The sequence below is a fragment of the Tauraco erythrolophus genome, chromosome 4 (assembly GCF_009769465.1).
Source record: "Tauraco erythrolophus isolate bTauEry1 chromosome 4, bTauEry1.pri, whole genome shotgun sequence".
Classification (NCBI taxonomy): Eukaryota; Metazoa; Chordata; class Aves; order Musophagiformes; family Musophagidae; genus Tauraco; species Tauraco erythrolophus.
This window is the reverse complement of record NC_141468.1, coordinates 25198115-25210765: the sequence shown is the minus strand read 5'-3', so window position 1 is coordinate 25210765 and position 12651 is coordinate 25198115. Positions and strand designations below refer to the sequence as shown.

At 40.4% G+C, this 12651-nt stretch overlaps 1 protein-coding gene across 1 annotated transcript in view; it reads right to left on the bottom strand.

Annotated features, from left to right (window-relative positions):
* Positions 1 to 12651, bottom strand: part of POT1 (protection of telomeres 1) — a 555480-nt gene that overhangs the window by 485631 nt on the left and 57198 nt on the right. The gene's annotated exons all lie outside the window — the stretch shown is intronic.

Sequence of the window (12651 nt, the reverse complement as noted above, 5' to 3'; positions counted from 1 at the left end):
TCAGCCCGGTGGGCACCCCAGGAGCGGGGCTCTCCCTGAGTTCCCCAAGCGTCTCCATCGCCCCAGCCCGGCATGGGCCGCCGCCCAGCCGGGTGCCGGGGAGAGGGGGCCATGCCCCCCTCCCTTCTCCTTGCTCCTGGGCAAAGGGACACCTTTCTGGTTCCTTTGTCCCAATGTAAATAGGGCAATTCGCAGAGGTGCCGATTGGCTCAAGCCCCGAGGGGGATGGGAGTCCAGTGTGATGGGCAGCTTCTGCCACCTGGACCTCCCCCCCCACATCAAATCATGACATATGTAATAAATATAAACGTTCAACCGATGCAGACAAGTAAAACACACCTTTTTAAGAGGACAGGAAATTCACAATAAGCACCTTATGAAATGAGAAAGGAAAGGTTGTGTCTACAAATATGAGGAAGACAGAGCCTGGCAATCCCTGTACCCATGTTCTAGACCAGGTATTACTTTATTCCAGTTCAGAAGAAATATAATCCTTACTTAGGCATCATTTCCCTGGGTTTGCTCTGAAGTTTATAGATTTTTATGACTTGTAGATTTATGTCAATTCCTGGGACGTTGATTTAGAACCAAGACAGAATCACAGAATCACAGAATCACAGAATCACAGAATGTTAGGGGTTGGAAGGGACCTCAAAGGATCATCTAGTCCAATGACCCTGAAGGAGCAGGACCACCTAGATTAGATCACACAAGAACGTGTCCAGGCGGGTTTCGAACATGTCCAGAGAAAGAGACTCCACAACCTCTCTGGGCAGCCTGTTCCAGTGTTCTGGTACCCTTACTGGGAAGAATTTCTTCCTCATGTTTGAGCGGAACCTCCTATGTTCCAGCTTATATCCATTTCCCCTTGTCCTGTCATTGGATGCCAGTGAGAAGAGCCTGGCTCCATCCTCATGACAGTCACTCTTCACATATTTATAAACATTAATGAGGTCCCCCCTCAGTCTCCTCTTCTCCAAGCTAAAGAGACCCAGCTCCCTCAGCCTTTCCTCATAAGGGAGATGCTCCACTGCCTTAATCATCTTTGTGGCCCTGTGCTGGACTCTCTCACGCAGTTCCTTGTCCTTCTTGAAGATAAGCACACCTTCTTGAAGATAAGACAGAAACGTTATTGTCTGAATCCTTTCACAGAGACACATCCTCAGTCAATCAAACACTTTGCATGTTTTATAGCACTTAAGTACATGAGTGGAATCCCTAACTTTGAACTTGCTGTCTTGATAATGCCAGAGAAGGATAAAGTAATTAAAAAAAAAAAAGATAGAAAACTCATATTAAAAAAATTTACCTTGTTTTAAGAATGCTAGAACTAATCAACAGAGATGTATTAAAATTTAAGTGTTAAGAGCAGAAACATTTCAATAAGGTTGCAAGCAATTGTTTCTATGCACGACAGCAATATCCATAATATTTCCTCAAAATAAGGCCCTTTACAATTGCACTGAGTAGCTAAGTGCAACTCAAGCTTTTTATCTGCGTTCACAGCTGAACGAGAGAAACAGTGCTACTGGCCAATTTTTGTGTAGTGCCTTAGCTGTTAGAGCATTCATTTCACATGTAGTTCTTCCAGTGTAAGAGAATTAAAACGTACCTATTTTACTTTTCTGAGAAGAGTGAATCACCAGTCACAAACTATTCTGTGTGATAGAGCCCTTCCTATCTCCTGTTGACTGTGGGCTACACTACAGAAATAATTCAAGATGTAATGAGTCTCAAAAACTGTTCTAGAAGTAACGTATTATAAAGCTTAATGATTAGGACATTCAAAGGAGGGTAGAATTTTTCATTCTTCCAAATGGCTTACATTTCTCTATCACTTCTATATTTTACACAGTGATTTTGTTTAACATAGAATTAATTAAACTGCTCAAAACAAAGCAAATAAAACCTGCAACAATAAAAGTGTGCTTCTCTTCAGGAAAACAGTGCCCGTTATATAGATTTCAATAAAATTTTTCTGCGTAATTTTTTTGGCAGTGACATGTAGTGACAACATAATGAATGGAGATTTAAGGGAACAAGATTGTTCAAAACAAATACTGTACATATTATTCACTATCCAGATAAGACTAACAACACGAGAATAGTTAGTTGCTGTACCTATGAAATTGGAAAAAATGGTCTTGACCTTGTAAAGAACCTTGTAACATTTGTGAACTTTGTGTCATCATCTTAAATTGCCACATTCCTGTTGGCAATGCTTAGCAAAATCCCCTCTGAATTACAGCTTTTAATGAGGTATAGTTGGCAACAAATTTCCATAGTTGTGGTGGGGTTTTTTTGTTAGTGGTGTTTTGGGTTGGTTTGTTTTTGGTTTTGTTTTTGTTTTTGGTTTTGGTTTTGGTTTTGGTTTTGGTTTTGGTTTTGTTTTTGTTTCTGTTTTTGTTTTTGCTTTTGCTTTTGCTTTTATTTTTGGGTTTTTTTACTAACACATAAAAACATTACGGGGTTCTTGCAAGCTCATGTGCTTGTGCAGTAGCCCTCTAGTGCAGGAGCCATGCAGCTTTACAGAAAACCAAGGTAACCCTTATGTGACTTAACAGCTTTAAGAGAAAAGGGCGGGAGGAGAGAGACATAGAGAGGAAAGGGGTGGGGAGAGAGGGGGAGAGGGGAAAAGAGAGAGGGGGGAGAGAGAGGAAGGGAGGAAGAATGAGAGAAGAGGAGAGAAGGAAAGGGGGAGACACAGGGAGAGGAGAGAGAGAAGGAAGGAAGAAAGAGAGGGAGAAAGAATGAAAGAGAGAAAAGAAGAAAGATAGGGGAGAAAGGAAGGGAAGGAAGGAAGGAAGGAAGGAAGGAAGGAAGGAAGGAAGGAAGGAAGGAAGGAAGGGAGGAAGGAAGGAAGGAAGGAAGGAAGGAAGGAAGGGAGGAAGGAAGGAAGGAAGGAAGGAAGGAAGGAAGGAAGGAAGGAAGGAAGGAAGGAAGGAAGGAAGGAAGGAAGGAAGGAAGGAAGGAAGGAAGGAAGGAAGGAAGGAAGGAAGGGAGGGAGGGAGGGAGGGAGGGAGAGAGGGGAAGAGAGGAAGAGAGGAAGAAAGAAAAAAGAAAAAGAAAGAAAGAAAGAGAGAAAGAAAGAGAGAAAGAAAGAAGGATCACCAATCCTGGATCCAAGATTTGACTTGCTAATGGGGGAAGAGAGTTCCTAATTGGTTGGGGGGAGAGTTGTCCCTATTTATTGCCCTCTGTTCCTGGAGTTCTGGAACCTTTCCTTATCCCTGCTCCAGGAGTGGTTGAGACAAGAGAAGAGACACTTTGCCCTTCCCCATAACTCAACCCTCTCTCAGGGCAGTGCTCACAGCACAGACACCTTACAGGGACCTTAAAGATCGTTTAGTTCCACTCCCCTTGCCATGGTCAGTGACACCTTCCACTACATTAGGTTGCTCAAATCCTCATCCAACCTGGCCTTGAATGCTTCCAGGGATGGGGCATCCATAGGAAGGAGTAAAAAAGCAGTCTTCCAGAGTATTTTAAAAGAAAACAGCATTGCCAATGCACTTGCTAGTACTGATCTCAAGAGAGTGCCAGACAAGCCACAGGAGCGTAACACCTACATCCTGGCCCAAGCTTGTTATTATTGAGTTTCTCAGCATGTCAAGGCAGGTGAAGCTCTGAGCATATGCAAAGGTCTACCTCTAGGAGAATAAAGTTGAAAAAATAGTTCAGATGTTTCCACAGGAATCATAGAATACTTGATGTTGGCAGAGATACCTCTAGAGGTTGTCTAGTCTAGCCTCTCTTGTTCAGAACAGGGTCATCTAAAGCAAGTTACTGAGACATGCTTCCAGTTAGGTTTCGAATAGCTGCAAGAATGGAAGATTCCAAATCCAAACTCCTGAACACCTCTGAGCTACCCGTTACAATGTTCAACCACCCATAGAGTAAAACTTTCTTACCCATTGTCTCTTGTTCTTTCAACGGACATGACCGAGAAGTTGTAGATCCCCCATCCCTGGAAGTGTTCAAGGCCAGGCTGGATGAGGCTTTGAGCAACCTGGTGTAGTGGAGGGTTTCCCTGCCCATGTCAGGGGGGTTGGAACTAGATGATCTTTGAGGTCCCTTCCAACCCAAACCATTCTATGATTCTATGATTCTATGACTGAAAAAAGTCTGACTCCACCTTCTTTGATGCCTCCTAATCAGACATTCATACAGATGGATAAGTCATCACTGTCACTGTCACTGTTGCTGTCGTCCCCCTGCTCCTTGTATTCTTGAGGCTAAACAGATTTATTTTAAGAACTTCAGGGTTTTATCTGGTTTAGCCATTTCTTTTTGCATCACACACAATATTTATTTATGAAACTATTTTTATTGCCTCCAAACTTAACATTAATTGTCTCTGCTGAAGACCAAATAGAAGAATGGCTGGGAAATGAAAAATCCTCCTCTGGTATTCACTGATAAAATTATTTTCTATATATGTGCTCATATCACACACTTATGAGGCATGTGGCAGTTTTATTTCCCTCATGAATGGTAAGAACAACAGATTGTGATCAAACAAAATTGTCCTTGTTTGCAGAGTAAAGGTTTCTTCCTATTCTTATGTGTCCACATGAACTGTTGCTCTGCTTCAAAATGTCTTGATGCTTGAGTAAACGTTTCTATATTTTTAACTTTCAGTTGTGAAATCAATGCAGTCTATTTGTCCACCTCAATTTGAGAAGCTCAGTAATCCTTCAAACTAAGCCCAGTGAAATTACTCCTGTACTTCAGCAATGCATTAAAAAAGAGAGAAGAAAAAAAAATTATTCAGCATGCTCAGATGGTATCAGGACTGTACAGTGAAGCTAGGCAGCTGCTGCAAAAAGCATTGGCAGCAATACCAACAGCACAAAAGCTCAGTTCCAGAATGGACTTCAGCCATTCCAATTTCTTCTCTAGATATGAAATTATTTCACATTACTGCTGTGAGAAACATTTCTATCAGAAATACTGATTGGAAGAACAAAAATATTTCATTTAATTTTGCATTTATACAAAGACATGATATGTATAGTATATATTGAATCTCTTTATGTAAACATACATACGAGTTTTTAAAAGAGAAAGCAGCGCAATGAAATATTAAGATTATGTGATAGTAAGCAGGCAGCTAGTCCAGAGGGACCTCGACAGGCTGGAGAGGTGGGCCCGTGCCAACCTCCTGAAGTTCAACCAGGCCAAGTGCAAGGTCCTACATCTGGGTCATGGCAATCCCAGGCACAAATACAGACTGGGCAGAGAATGGATCGAGAGCAGCCCTGAGGAGAAGGACTTGGGAGTACTGGTGGACGAGAAGCTCAATATGAGCCGGCAATGTGCTCTTGCGGCCCAGAAGGCCAACCGCATCCTGGGCTGCATCAAGAGGAGCGTGGCCAGCAGGTCGAGGGAGGTGATTCTCCCCCTCTACTCTGCCCTCGTGAGACCTCACCTGGAGTACTGCGTCCAGTTCTGGAGCGCCCAACACAAGAAGGACATGGACCAGTTGGAGAGGGTCCAGAGGAGGGCCACGAAGATGATAAGAGGGCTGGAGCACCTTTCCTATGAGGACAGGCTGAAAGAGTTGGGGCTGTTCAGCCTGGAGAAGAGGAGGCTCCGGGGTGACCTTATAGTGGTCTTCCAGTACCTCAAGGGGGCCTACAAGAAAGATGGGGAGAGGTTGTTCAGGAGGGCCTGTTGTGACAGGACAAGGGGTAATGGTTTTAAAATAGAGGGAGGTAGATTCAGATTGGATATTAGGAAAAAATTTTTTACCATGAGAGTGGTAGAACACTGGAACAGGTTTCCCAGAGAGGTGGTGGATGCTCCCAATCCCTGGAGACATTCAAGGCCAGGTTGGACGAGGCCCTGAGCAACCTGATCTAGTTGGAGATATCCCTGTTTGTTGCAGGGGGGTTGGACTAGATGACCTTTGAAGGTCCCTTCCAGCCCTAACCATTCTATGATTCTATGATTCTATGATTTGACGTATAATGATAAGAAATTCAGAACTGAAAACTCCAAGAACAGGACAAATATCTTAAGCTAAGCAGTTGGTACAGACAGTAGCAGGTATTAATGTCATGAAATGAACTAAAACTTTGACAAGTCTACAGAGTTTAACTTCATTGTAAAGTACATGAAAAAGTTTGGAGTCAAGCTATTATTCACTCAACATAAACTGTTAGTCTGAGATATTGTAACATATAGTACCAGTGAAGCAACATTGCCAAAACCTCAGAGGGATTATACTCACCAGTAAATGGGCTGGGGAGGATTACCCCAGCTTCTCACTTCCTTCCTCTGTGAGTCTGCATTACATTTCATCTTGTTTCAAAATGACTCTCTTGGATCAGGGTCAAATAACGCTGCCAGTAATTCTGGGACTAGAAGTTCTAGTTCAGGTGAAAGAGAGGTGTCAAACATTCCAAGAGTGCCTGTTATTGTTTAGAAACATTATGTGCAGTAATATTCTACTGAAGTGTGATATAGTAGCCCAAACACTCTTCAAATATTGCCTTGTAATAAAGAAATATAATTATGGTAGGCCTTTCCCAAATGAACGCTACTCTTCTCGGAACCGCCTGGAAACTCTACAATAAAACAGATATTCTTTGAAACTGTAAATTTTCATGAAAATGAATCTATTTCAACTGAATTTTCCAGTCTCCACAAACAATTTGAGTGCGCTACAGTGATATATAAATCCAGGTTGGACAGTTCTGACTGAAAAGGTAATTCCAACCTCTTCCCAACATTTCGCAGAAGGATTACAGAATTTACTATCATTAAAGCACGTATGCTCTTGTATGTAATTGTCTTTGAGATGGGTAACAAATTGGTCCTCAGCAAGGCCTTTCCTCTGAGAAGAATACCTTCTTCTAGGAAAATTACTGTTTCTAGGGGTTTCCTGTCAAAAGCAGTGATCATTCTGCTTCCACTCTCAGAATAGAATGTGAGTGTGATTTGTGGATATTTGGCACTGACTCCTTCAGTAGCCTCTGTCTAGAGGGGTAGTTGAAGACTAGTATGTGCTCAGAGTGTACTTCTTCCACAGCTTTTTAAAATGAAGACAAATGGAGAGTCTTTTGCATGAATGGTTGCATAACCAGTCTTTTTATTCATTGTGTATTTTTATTAAATTCTAAAATACAGAAAGAGATATTGAGATGCATATTGAGAATGTGACTAAAAGTTAAGCAAAAGTGTAGTGGAAGAAATCGACAATCTGATTTTTCCCTTTTAGAGGAGATATTCTTAAACATAGTGAAGTACATAAGTGTCTTTACTCTCAGATCAGTGAGGACAAAAACAAGCAATAAGATATTTTTGTTTTCTTGGCTAGTTATGCTTTGCCACCTGTCACTATTCCAGGCCAGTCCTATTTCTGGCTTGAAGGTCATGTAAAACCTCAGCAGATATTGACGGATATTTCATGTATTCTGCCAGTGAGTTACATTCTTCTTTTGTGTTGTTCTTCTGATAGTCTCTGATTTAGGTTACTTTTTATCTGAGTTTTAGCTTCTATGTGTTTTTTCCCACATATGAGAGAAAACTCTTGTACATCTCCATGGTATACAGATCTCCTGAATGAAGCTCTTCTTCCTACAATTCTGTTGCTAATTCTGTGGAAGATACAATCAATTTTTGTTGAGATATTTTAGACAGAACTGTTTTTCACTGAATGAGTGAAACAAATTGAGTGAACAAATGCAGTTTAATCTTAAGGAATATTTAAAGGAACATAGTTAAGTAAGTTTTTTGAATGGGAGAAATCTGAGTTTATAATTTTAATAATGTTTTGACTAATTTTATAAATATGTTTTCATTACTTAAATATGAAAAATTCAAGGTTAGGTTAGTATTATGCATGTAGTTATTCTGTCATTTTATCATATCATGCATATCTAATTTTCTCAGGAAACTTTGAATTTTTCTTTCAGGTCAAAGTTTGGGTTTTTTTCTTAAAAATGTCTTACGAAATGAAAATATTAACTCCTGCCTATCTTTCAAAATTGAATAGCAAAATATGAAAGCAGAAGTAGAGGGATGGATGAACATTTTTATTTGTGAATGAGTTGTAAATATTCCCAAACACAATGAAATGCAAACAAGGATGTTCTTGGAAGGCATTGATGATAACTTCCTTCTCCAAGTGACAGAACAATCAACGAGGAGAGGTGCTATGCTGGACCTTGTTCTCACTAACACAGAGGAGCTGGTGAGGAATGTGAAGCTCAAGGGCAGCCTTGGCTATAGTGGCCATGAAATGGTGGAATTCAAGATCCTTAGGGCAGTGAGAAGGGAGCACAGCAAGCTCACTACTCTGGAGAACAGATTTTGGCTTCTTCAGGGATCTGCTTTATAGAGTACCATGGGATAAAGCTCTGGAGTGAAGAGGGGCGCATTAAAGCTGGTTGATATCGAAGGATCACCTCCTCCAAGCTCAGGAGTGGTGCATCCCAACAAAGAGTAAGTCAGGCAGAAACACTAGGAGGCCTGCATGGATGAACAAGAAGATCCTGAACAAACTCAAGCACAAAAGAGGGTTAGAAGAAGAGGGTGGAAGCAAGGACAGGTAGCCTGCTAGGAGTACAGAAAAATTGTCTGAGCAACCAGGGATCAGGTTAAGAAAGATAAAGCCCTGATAGAATTAAATCTGGCCAGGGACATCAAGGGCAACAAGAAAAGCTTCTATAGGTATGTCAGTGATAAAAGGAGGACTAGAAAAAATGTGGGCCCTCTCCAGAAGGAAATGGGAGACCTGATTACCCAGGATATGGAGAAGGCTGAGGTACTCAATCACTTTTTTTTGCCTCAGTCTTCAATGACAAGTGTTCTAGTTATATAAATGATATAGTAATGGTTCACCTTATTGTGAATGTTCTCACCTTAATGTGAGAACATTTTTTTACATGGTCTTGATCATTTAACAACAGGATGTTTCGTTCAGAAAGACCTTAACATTTACACGAGTATGTAAGTTAGTAGGAAAATGAAGCCTGCTCCATTTACATGTCTTCATTCCTTTCTTCCTTCTTGGAGTGCCATCCTGTTTGGTGATGTCTCAAGAGAAAGCAGTCTCTGATAGCATTAGCAAAGGGCTTTCCTTTCCCTTCATACTACTAGGCAATTGCATTCTCTTTCACATTAGCATGAACGCAGCCCTTTCAGTGCTCACTGGAGTGAAATTAGGTAAAAGTAAGGTGCAAACATTCTCATTCAAATCATGGAAACTAGGATTTCGATTTTTGTATAGATAGTCACTATCTTCCTTTTCTCCCACTTAGGGCTATGTAAAATTGTTTCTTGCAAAGTAAGAAATGTGGAAATCTTCTTGAAAGATTATGACTGCATTTTTTCATACCCGAGTATGCTGAGATAAATACTCATGTGCCCTTGATATGTCAAGACAGTAGGAAACAAAGACCTTTGGCTTTGCTCAGACCACTTAGGAACCTGCTGCAAAGAAAAGAAGTAAAAAAAAGAGACACTTTCTCAGGGAGAGAAAAGAGCATTTCTTTGTATTGTGCCTCCATCAAGAATACTGCATCCAGCTGAGCCTAATCAAACAGAGAGAAATGCATGGTAGTGTTTGTGTGCAGAATACACACACTCCAAGACATGATATGAGACATAGTGCCTGCTGTCAGATTTTCTCCCCTCTGCAATGTATTATTTTTTAAAACTCATTTTATTGCATACAGATTTTATTAGTGATTTTTAAATTTCTTTTTTTTGAAAATTGAATATATCTAGTCATGCTTTAGAGATCCACTAAACACGCAAGGCTTGCTCTCTGTCTCAGTGAAGCACAAGGATGACAGTCAAGAGACAGTTATTTCTTTTCTCTATCTCTGATGTTGATTGAGTGTGTTACCTTGGAGAATTCACCTTCTCTCTCTGGGCCTCAGTTTGTAACATTGAAAACTAAAAAAAAACAGCAAACCTGAAACATGGCTATTGGTAGATGTTTATGTGAGATATTGAAAAGAACATAAAAACGCAACTAGGTTATACCGGTGCCTCCTGCAGTTTCCAGCAATGCTTAGTAAGAGGAGATGGGTAAGCCTATTCTGAACAAGATGGAAATCTGTTCTTAATACTCCTCAGTTGCTGTTCTTTGATTCTATGAATTCACACACTCTATGCTTGAACTCATGTAAGTTTTTAGCGTCAACAATATTCTGTAACAAGGATATACACTGAATGAAGAAATTGTTTATATACAACCTTTATCTCTTTTGGGACGTTCTTTAGTTCTTATAATATTCATCTCCTATGCATTTTATTCATGACATACATGACTTTACACATCTTTATGTAACTCCCTCACTTGCCTTTTTTCTGGGCTGGAAAGCTGTAATCTATTCAATAATTTCTTCTACTGTTTGATACTTTTAAACACTTTTGTCACACTTTTCCAGAGCTTTTCCAGTTCTACTATAAATTTTCACCAGTAAGAACTGTACACGAAATTCAGATGTACACATACCATGGATTTCTACAAAAAGAGCATAAAGAGGATTCCTATTTTATTTTCCATTTCTTTCAAAATAATTCCTAGAATTACATCTGTTTTCTTGTCTGCTCCTGCACTGACGTGACATTTCCGTAGAGCTATCTGTTATGATTCAGAGATCTCATTTTTCTTTAATGATTGTCAGCTATCAACCTATTACTTTATACACAAAGATTTTTCATTGTTTTTCACTAACCATATTCAAATTCCAGTTGTGTCTGATCCACAATCTCTGACAAGATCCCAAGATTCTTTTATGCCTAGTGACTTTCCTAATTTTGATCTGGATTTTATTGTATTCATTATCCCCCAGTGACTTCTCTTGGAGCTCTTCCACTGTGTAAACAGTTCACTGAAGGAAAGATTTAAATATTCAAGGTAGCCTCTCCATGTTCCCCTGGGAATGGCTAATTATTTATACAAAATAAAATCGTTCCAAAGTAAGGCAGACTGAAAGGAGGTTAAATTTAATAGAATTGCTCGATATTCAAGACAAATAAGTTGTGGAAAAGACTACCTGAGGTACTCTGAATTTATCTCCCTTGTCTATTAAGGATGCTCTACCTCTTGTATGAACATCCACTTGACTCAGCCCAGTGAGCAGAGCATTCATCTGAGCATTTCCAGAGGTAATGTAGGGATTCCAACAAGAGTAACCATCATTCAAGGTAAATTCCCTGGCTACTGGAAAAGTCACCCTTTTAAGGAAAGCCTTGTTCTTTCTCTGGTTTATACAATACACTCTTTACTGAATCCAAGGAACTTTTCCTGATGAAAGTTATGGGATATTACATTAAGATGTATTATCACAAAAAAGTGAGTATGAAATAATAAGAAAGTAAATGATCAGATGAAAAATAACTCATCTGGAGTAGAAAGGGAAATAAATAAGATATCACAACTATAAAAAGTTAAAGGGTTAAGACAAAACAAGCTTGGAGTTCTATCTGAAATTTTAACCCTACTTACAGCAACTGACGAGGCAAACTCAAATCTGAATTTTTGGTTTTTATTTCTGTGTTTTAAGTTAGGTTCACAATGAAGTCTTTGTAGTAAATGCAAGGCTGGCCCAGGTCATCAGGCACCTGTCTGGGCTCAAAGACTGGGATGTTGGCCTGCAAGTAGTTGTGGCTCAGCAGGACCTGTGATCAGGTACATGGCTACAGGACAGCAGGAGCTGGAGCTGGAGCTCTGGCAGGACCATGGTGAGAGCCTCAACTGAAAGCACTTCCCTGGGCCAGAGTTCAGCCTCACGGCACCTGGCAGCCTCTCCCCAGGCTCACCACTGGGAAGGGGACACCCTCGGATGCACTGGCTACAAGCTGGCCCTGAGCCCTGTCAGCCAAATCTCCAGGAGCTCCTGGGTATGCTCTCATGGTCCTTACAAAATCTTTTGCTCAAAAACTTCCTAAGTAAATAGCAGAGGTCACTGTCATTGTGATTGATATGGACTGTAATGTATGCAAAATACTCTGTAATTATCCACAAAGTGAAGCTCATTAAATGTCATGGACAAGGACCAAGTAATTTCTAAGTAGCTGTTGGACATTGACATGGTTTAGGCATGGATCCATTTAAAACTGTGCAAACTGAAGCATATCTCACCAGCCTCATAAACAGAACTTCAGGTGTGAAGGAAATGCTGACATTGAAAATGCAAAGGATGAAAGTTTTTGGCTGGTTTGGAATGAAGCAGTAGGTGAGACAGAAAGAGAATAGTGTCATAACTGAGAAATGAAGCACTTGAATTCCACTTCAGTCATTTGAGGTATCTCATTCATCTTCTGGAATATAGTTCTCTGGATCCTGACAAAAAAGATGAGCTGCAGTTAGTCTTACAGGCTACATCCTATCTGTGACATCTGTCTCTTCCTACAATACTATTTGAATTTTTTGTGTAGTTTCCAGATAAAACCCCAGATTGATGCTAGAAATAGGGATCCTTCTCCTGAACACTTGCTAATGCATCTTTGCTGCTGTGTTTGATTTCTGTCACCAGCTTTCTTTGTTGCATTCTTTGTTATGTGATGACAGTTTTCATGAGCTTGAGGAAGAAGTGTAGGTGTTCCCACACTCAACTGCACAGCAGCTGGTGTTTTCTGACAGGAGGGAGTATTGTCAGGCTAAAAGTACTGAGATGTGGTTGCTCA